The sequence below is a fragment of the Pelodiscus sinensis genome, chromosome 9 (genome assembly GCF_049634645.1).
Source record: "Pelodiscus sinensis isolate JC-2024 chromosome 9, ASM4963464v1, whole genome shotgun sequence".
In the NCBI taxonomy this organism is placed as follows: Eukaryota; Metazoa; Chordata; order Testudines; family Trionychidae; genus Pelodiscus; species Pelodiscus sinensis.
This window is the reverse complement of record NC_134719.1, coordinates 61,649,721-61,658,208: the sequence shown is the minus strand read 5'-3', so window position 1 is coordinate 61,658,208 and position 8,488 is coordinate 61,649,721. Positions and strand designations below refer to the sequence as shown.

Below are 8,488 nucleotides of genomic sequence, written 5' to 3'. Positions count from 1 at the left end.
ACAGCTGGGAAACATACACAAACCGAAGGGGGCTGATGGGGGAAGAATGGGAATGGTGTGTGTGTGTGGGGGGGGGGGGGACGACGGACGACACACCAGCCCTATCCCCGGGATACTATGCAAGCATTGCAAACAACATGGCTGAGTGGTTCAGGCCTTCGCTTAATCTCAGCACATCTGAGCTCAACCTGTCCAGCAGCAAGAGTGACTGTACATTAGGAAATTTGGCACCCGGTGCAAAGGGCTCTCACCCAGCCTGGCTCTCGAGAGCGGGGCTACTTTGAGAGGGAGGAGGATTGCTGGTCAGAAGACCAGGGTGGCTGGAACGTGGCCAGGGGCGCTATTTCTCAGCCGTGCCTTTATCGACCGTGTTTTTGCAGCTGCAATATCGCGAATGACATGAACTGTAGTGGCAAGTCGTTGCTGGTACAAATTGCACTGGCAGTTATTTACATGGGGCGTTTGCAGGCCTTCATGTGGAGGGGGGAAATTGAGACCCAAGCTCGGGACCTTAACTTCTGCCTGTCCAAGCAGAGGCATGACCAGGGCTCGCAGCCCAGAGGGTGAACACTGCGCACCGGTGGAGGGACAGATGGATGGTTCTATGCCGAGTAGGAGAGTGTATCCTGGGCAGGATGACTACACACACAGGTGGGAGACGGAGGACTCCTTCATTATGGAATCTGGTCACCACGTGCCCAAGCTGCCCCCCATAGGCAGCTGGCAAGCGAGGGGCGTGTAACCATGCCGGCTGCTATCTCAGGCTGGAGCCACTCTGGCACACTGCACATCTCAGCTGGTGATTCAGGGACTTGAGTGTGTGAGCCAGTCTTGAGCCAGAGAAAAGAGGTTGCTGCAAGAGCAGGAAGGGGCTGCCTTTCCGCCAGAGAAACCGGCGGCTTGCCCCGGGGGCCACCTGCAAGGAGTGGCTGGGAGATGGCTGAGACTCAGGGATGTGATGCTGTCTCTGAGCCTGTGAGTGTATCTGCTTTCAGGGTGCATGCGAGCTGCTCTTAAAATAGGTGCCAGACTCGTTTGTGGTATGGGCACAATGAGCCATGCTGTTATCTGTGCTGAGGAGGAAGCTGTGTGGTTCTCAGCCAACGCTCTAAATGGAGTCCAGTGCAGGCTGATGGGTAGGATTTAGATTTATAAGAAGTAACAAGCCTCTGTCCTGGATCTTAGTTGTCTTTGATATATAAAAAAAACCCAGCCATTTCTCTAAACCAGCAATTGGCCACCCCTCCAATACAAAATGGGCAATACCCCATGTGACGTAGCGGGGGTGCTGTCTGCTCTGTAAACCGGTGCCCTCCTGAGTTGTGGTGTACGATTCCCACTGACTCATCCACATGTTGTGATGTAGTGTCAGTTCCTTGCTGATTGCTGGGCTGTGGGCTGTGGATGACCCCTACTGGCCTCTGTCTGTGAGCAGTGCCCAGCAGCTGGGCTGCCTAGGTCACGGAGACAAAGAGCCAACCGGTCAGACCGGTTGAGGGCAGCGAGGGAACTAAGGAAGTGAGTGTGCGGGGCAAGGAGCAGTCTTGGGCTGGAACCACAAAGGAGGGGGCTAAGAATCTAAGGGCCCAGGCACCCCATCTCAAGGAGGTCTGAGGCATCCAGGCCCAGACTCCTGTAGCCACAGCACATCTATGCTGTGCTGTATCCTGGAGAAGCAATAAACCCCGTCTATTCTACTGGCTGGTAGAGTCTGTTCGTGCTGCTACAGGGCTGCAGGATCAGAGGAACCCCAACTTGCTGTCACACCCTGATCAGCCCTCTCCCTTAAGGGGTGGGCCTCCTGCCTGGATGCTCAGATTTGGAATATTTGCAAGCGAGGGAAGGCGGAGGAAGGTGAATTCTGATGGAGACCAGTGGCTCCGTCTCTCTATCCTGAGAGATCCTGCTGGGAGACGCTGTCCTGATGTGTAGCATTTGAAACTTCCCAAGCTATGTGCCTCAATGCTCCTCTGTCGGGTTCAGTCCTACCCCATGCTCGCATGCACTGTCTTTCCCAGCAGCACTGGGAAAAGGCTTCCCGCCCCGGGGCGGTGAGAGGCCTCAGCAGGGTGTGGTAGGGAGCTCTCGTGACCAGTAGAGTCGCAGTCTGAATGCGCTCTTGCCCCTAGAGTCCCCGAATCCGAAGGCTGAATATCTCGCTAAACAAGATGCCGCAGTTCAGCCTGGAGAGCTAGGGCTGGGAGCAGGAATCCCCAGGTCTGTTAGGCCAGGCAAGTTTGTGCCATTACGAGGGTGCAAGAGACGGGAAAACCCCAACGTGCCGTCACAGGGACTTGATTTGCATGGGCTGCCCGCTGGCTCTGTTCTGTTTCCTCTTGGTTTGGTGTTCTGGGAGGCCTGGGAAGAAGCCTCCAGCTGGGCGTACGGCTCAGCTCATCCGTCAGTGACCTTGGCTGCCCGGGCTCTTTGCCACGCGATGCTAATTAGCCCGTCTCGTTCATCTCCCAGGATGGACCCTTCCTCCATTTGGGCCTCTGGAGAGCCCTTGAAAATGAATAACTTTGGAAGTCACCGTCTGAATTCGTATAGGGCCTCAGAGGTGGGGCGGGGGAGGAGGGGACAGATGTTCTGATGCCCTCTCCTGGCATCAGAGCCATGGGGCAGCCTGGTAGCTAATGGGGAAGGCTGGACAGTCTCTAGGTCCCTCCCTCAGCGGTTGGGGTAGCCCAGTTTTATGACCAGCGTAAGATCGCCCGAAAATGAGTCGCTTTAGAGATTCTCGAGCGGATGAGGGTCTGAATCCAAAGGGGCAAACTGATAAGGGGTGGTTGAACACATCTCGTGCAGACCACTCGCTGCTAGTGGAAGGAGTAGGAGTACAGGGGAGGGCTGGATCCTTTCAAGAGCGCTCAGCTCCCTTTTTAGCTACCCCCGGGAACTCCTGTGGTTCTCAGCAGCAGGTGAATTCTTTGTTCGCAGGGGGAGTTGCTGGGCATGGCTAACATCTGTAGATTTGGGCCACTTTGTTTTGGTGCCTCGCTAGGAGTTAAACTCTTTTGGACGTCTCTCTATTAGGGTTGAGGCTGCTCAGGCAAAGCACCCACGGATTTCAGCCCACATCGGTGTCAGCTGGTTTCCCTGCCTCTTGCGTTTTACGGGGGAGTCACATCCGGCTCTTGGCTCTCCCTTTCCTAACTGATTATGCTGCTCCACTGATGGCAGGCGTTAAGACAGGGAGCTCTGAGGTTCGGGCTCTTCTCAGAGATTCATAAGAACATCAGAACAGCCAGAGTGGGTCAGCCCAAAGGTCCATCCAGCCCAGTATCCTGTCTGCCGACAGTGGCCAGGTGCCTCAGAGGGAATGAACAGAAAAGGGAATCCTCACGTCATCCACCTCTGTCACCCAAACAGAGGCTAGGGACACCTTTGCTGTTCATCCTTGCTAATAGCCATTGATGGACCTATCCCACATGAATTGATCTTAGTTGAATCCTGGCCTTCACCACATCCTTTGGCGAGGAGTTCCACAGGTTGACTGTGCGCTGCCTGAAGAAAAACTTCCTGTTTGTTTTTTAAGCCTGCTACCTATTAAATTCATTTTGTGATCCCCTAGGGTGCATCTACGCAGCACCCTAAACTTAAAATACGATATGCAATTTGTACTATGCAGATTGCATATCTCGTTTTGATTCTATTTCAAAATAGCTTATTTTGATATTTGGCTCATCTACACAAGTTGAACGAGGGTTACAGGGATGCTGAAATAGAGCGCCCGTTATTTTGAAAAATATTTTGAAGTAACGGGCGGCTTGTTAAGATGCGGGGTAGTTATTTCGGGAAACCTCTCTACCCAAAATAGGCATGTAGTGTAGACGTACCCCTAATTCTTATATCATGGGAACAAGTAAGTAACTTTTCCTTATTTATTTTCTCCAAACCAGTTGTGATTTTTATAGACCTCTATCCTATCTCCCTTCAGTCGTCTCTTTTCTAAGCTGTAAAGTCCCAGTCCTAGTCATCTCGCCTCATATGGCAGCTATTCCATACCCCCAATCATTTTTGTTTCCCTTCTCCTGGACTTTTACCAATGCCCAAGGTATCTTTTTTGAGAGAGGGTGACCGCAGCTGCGTGCAGTGTTCAAGATGCGGGCGTACCATGGATTTATATAGAGGCAATAAGGTATTCTTGGCCTTATTCTCTATCCTTTATTAAATGATTCAGACACGTGGTGGTGGTGTGTTTTTTCCCTGTATGAACCCAGTGTGTTTCAGGATCTTGGGTTCTTGTCACACGTCTCTCCCAGGGAGGAGAAACTGGCCTGTGATGTTCCCGTTGTGTTCAGGACCCCTGGTCAGCACGGCATTTATGCATGAGCTCATCCCTGTGCAATATAGCACAGTAACTCCATAGCCCCTGCTGTGGAGTGTGTCCCTGCCTGCTCCCCATGTGTTATGTCAGGAAGACACAGCCTCAGGCACCAGGAGAGCTGAATCTGCCCTGGGGCCAAGTCAGGCAAGGAGGGTGGAGAGCGCAGGCCAGGGAAAGTCAGAGGGGTGGGTGGGTGGATGGGTGGGGGTGTGTGTGTGTGTGTGTGTGTGTGTGTGTGTGTTCTCCTCTCCCCGTGTGAACTCTAAAGCCTTAAAGATAAGGAGAGGTGAAAAGAACCCAGTGTTTGTGTTTCACAGGGGCTCAGGCAATTAATCTGGACATTTGTACTGCACAGTTCTGATTAATGGCCGTGGAGCTCCCCTGATTACGAGTCATTTTACCAGGTGCTCTGTGCTGAGCGTAGGGAGCGACGGTCCCCTTATCTCACAGCAGCGCAGTGATCTGAATCCGCCTTCCGGGATTGCGGGGGCTTTGATCTCAGGCCTGAGAACAGACCTCATCTATTTTTGTTTGTCCTTTGGGACAAAGATAATTGGGCCTGGAGGTCCTGGCAGAGACCGTGCTGCGGAGGGCGGGGAGAGAAGCAGGCGGAGGCTGGAGGAATAAGCTACAAGTGCCTGATGTTGCTGTGGGGTGCCCCCTCCTGGGGGAGCCTGGCACAACCCAGCGTGACCCTATAGGAAGCTGCATGCAGTTCTGCTCGGCCAGATGTATGGGCCAATCCGGTGGGATATCTGGGGTAGAGGTGGGATAAAGAAGACACTAAAGGGATAGCAGAGTAACCTGGGTGATTAGAACACAGGACTGGGAGTCTGCAGACCTGGGTCTCCTTCCTGCCTCTGCCACTGACTCGCTGTGTGGCCTTGGTCAAATCCCTTAATGTCTGCTCTTCAGCCATTGGAGGGACTTAGCCTAAGAGTAAGTTCAGGCCCTTTGCAGCTGGGGAGGCCTAGTCCGTGGTCTGTAGCAAAGTCATCCAGCACCTCACCACACTGGGGCAGCTAAGAGACCGCACTCAGAATGCGGCGCAGCAGGTGCTGGCCAACTGCTCCTGGCAATCAGGAGAGGAAGGGCAGGAGGGTATGTTATGATCCTGGTATGTGTTAGCCTGGCACCTGGCTTTCATTCCTTGCCCCACCCCGGCCTTTCTGCATGACAGGCAAGTCTGGCCTCCCTGTGCCTCAGTTCCCCATCTGCACAATGGGGACAACAGCCCTGTCCTGCCTCACAAGGCCTAGTGAGGTTAGCAGGCTAAAGACTGTGAGGCTCTCAGACACTGTCGTAATGGGAGCCATGTAAGTCCCTTAGCTGGAAAGGGTGGGATGGGGGGGAGGGGGAGAGAGGGACTGACTGACTCCCCCTCCCTCCCTGCCTCAAGCAGTGTGCCGAGCGTGGGCAGGCAGGTCTAAAGATCTTAACCTTGTTATACGGCACAATCAGCAGCAATTCTCCCCTCTCGGCGGCAAGAACGCTTTGGTGGGGAAAGCCCTTCCACTTTGGGGATTTCTGTAGCACCCTTCAGTGCGGTATCTAAGGGCTTCCTGGATAAACGACCTCTTCCGAGCTGATTGCAAGACGGCGCTTTCTGGTCTTCTGCCTCTCCCCAGGAGTCAGGCCACCTTGTCTGTGGCCGCACGGACTTCAGCTTGGCTTGGGATTGTGGAGCAAGATGCTTGCATTGGCTTCAACTGTGAGGGATAGAAGTTAGCTAACAGTAAAGATCAGCCCCCCCCCCCCCCCCCCCCCCCCCCCGATCAGTTCACAGAACCACAGGCCTGAAAATCCTCCGGCTTTTGGATTCATAAGTTTCATAAGTGCGATTTCCCCCTCCCTGTAATGGGCCAATCCCAGATCCAACCCCTCTTTCCTGTCTGTTGGGAACACTTACACGTAGGCCCAAACTTTGGGTGGGGTTTGTTTTTTTTTCTGACTCCTCTCCTGGACTCACTGCGACTCTCACTACCGTAAGGTTTTTCTTACCTAGGATCTTATATAAGGTCTGAGTTTCCTCCAGCTTTGCAAGGGGCGGAGTGGCTTCTAATTTATACCAATATGAAAAAGGAACCAGGCTCAGAACATCCCTGGGCCAACTCCCCTTCTGGAAGAAATAGATTCATCTCCAGTGGACTTTCATTCACTTCTGCAAGCTAACAATTTTATCGAGGCAGATATAATGCCCTTTTATTTCAACGTCTGGGCCAAAGCCAGTGTGGAGGAAATGTGGCCTCACCGCAGGCTAAGCTCTAGGCAGGAACACACCTTGTTGGCCTGTCCTGCCGGCTCTCTTGGCTGTCTGGATAGCTGAGAGTTTTCGCACGGCACAGACTGGCTGGGATTAAAGTAAGCAATGGAAAATTCGGCTCACGGAGCCGCATCCCTCTCCTTTTTCCAGGGTGCCTCCCTGTTCTCCTCTTCCCTGCCCCTCACCTCAAGGGCTCCTTGTTAAGCACTAAAAATAAAACTCATCCAGCTGTTGGCTGGCTAAAAATAGACCCTCCGGTCCCTTATTTCTGTGCTGCGTCAGCCGGAGCGGCACTCCAAAGTTGGGAGTGGGGTGGGCTGGACGAGCCCGCCGAGAGCCGGGTAGCCGCCGAAAGCATAAACGCCAAGCTCTGGCGTGGCTGAGCTCCGTGGCGTTCAGGGTTGGCAGGCTCCGAGTCAGCCCTTCTGCTGCCTCCTGTCTTCTCTTGGGGCCTTTTTTGAACTCTCTAGTCTGTATGGGCCACCGCTGCTCTCCTGCCTCCTGGCCCTGCCAGGGCGACGCAGGACTTACCCAATGGCAGTAGCAAGTGGGGCACGTGCGGCTGGATTCTCGCTCGAGCGTAAAGGGACCTTCAGCTGCATTTCCGGTCACTTTGAGGTTTCTTTACGCCACTGCCAGGCTCTGGCTATGCTAAAACCGCTGCTTTGCCCCGGCCCGGCCCACTTTTCCCTTGGCCACTACCCCCAACGCACAGCGGGCGATGGCCTGGAGAGCTGGCGGGAAAGCTCCCAGATCTCCCAGTTCTCAAGGGAGGCCTGGGACACGTATTTCAGGAAAACGTTGGCGAGAAAGTCTCCGTTTTTCGAGGGGCGCCAGGTGCTGTCCAGCCAAACCTCTCGGAGCACTTTGCCAGTCCGAGGGCTCAGCAGCCCCCGTGTTAGAGGGGCGGCGTGCCTTTCCCGTAGGTATACAGCAGGGCTCTGGCAGAGTAAGGGTTAGAGCGGGGAGGAGAACCTCAGGACCGGGATGCGGCCCTCAGCTTGCCTGGATCTGGCCCACGAGACTCCGGGAGTTTGTGCTGGCCCTCCAAAATCGACTAGACAGGTGTGTGTGGGGGAACATGGGGAGGGTCTTTCTTCTCCTCAGTGAGGGGCCATGGCAGGGAGCTGTGGGGTGTTTTTCAGGGGGGTGTTGTGTTTGGTTTTTTGCTTCTCACCTGTGTGCAGGCCTTGACTGATATTTCTGTGGGTCAGTAGCCCCCGACACAAAAAAGGCTCCCCCCTCCTCGATTAGAAGGTCCGGGGGGACCTCTAGCCAGTGTATGGGGATCCCAGGTTCAATTCTCCTCCCTATGTCTTGTGTGACCAGGGGCCGCTTGTTTAGGGTCAGATTCCTATAGGCACATAGGTGCCCTCTTGGGCTTTCAAAAGCAGCCCATCGGTTTCAGTGGGTGGTAGGTGCGCTGGTGCTTTTGAAAATTCTGCTAGGCACCTTTATAATCTGGCCCTCACCCCCGCCTCTGTGCCACAGTTTCAGTCCATCGGGATAATATCATTGCCCTGTCCCCCAGGGGTGCTGAGAGGCTAAAATAAAGACCGTGAGATGGGGCTGCGGGCTATGCCACAGTGAGAGGACGACACTCCCACTGTTAGCATCCAGCCCTGGCTGTGGCAAATTCTCGGCTCGCACCGCGCTCTGGTCCGTTCCAGGCCAGTGCCCAAGGTGCCAAAGAAAGCAGAGTCTGTGTCTACACTGCAGGTAATCGTCAGCAGTGTGTGCTAATGATGCGCTCATTAGCATTTGTCCCGCTGTCGTTTGCATAGTCTCTGCTGGTGTTTTTTGCACAGGAGGTTTTTGTGCAAAACCAAGCAGGGTCCGTTTTGCAGGAAAAAAATCCTCCTTTTGCGCAAGATCCTGTAGACCTCCTATTTTGA

The 8,488-nt window shown here is 54.0% G+C and overlaps 1 long non-coding RNA gene across 1 annotated transcript in view; it reads left to right on the top strand.

Annotated features, from left to right (window-relative positions):
* The window catches only part of LOC142830623 (uncharacterized), a 146,560-nt gene that overhangs the window by 5,479 nt on the left and 132,593 nt on the right, over positions 1 to 8,488 (top strand). The gene's annotated exons all lie outside the window — the stretch shown is intronic.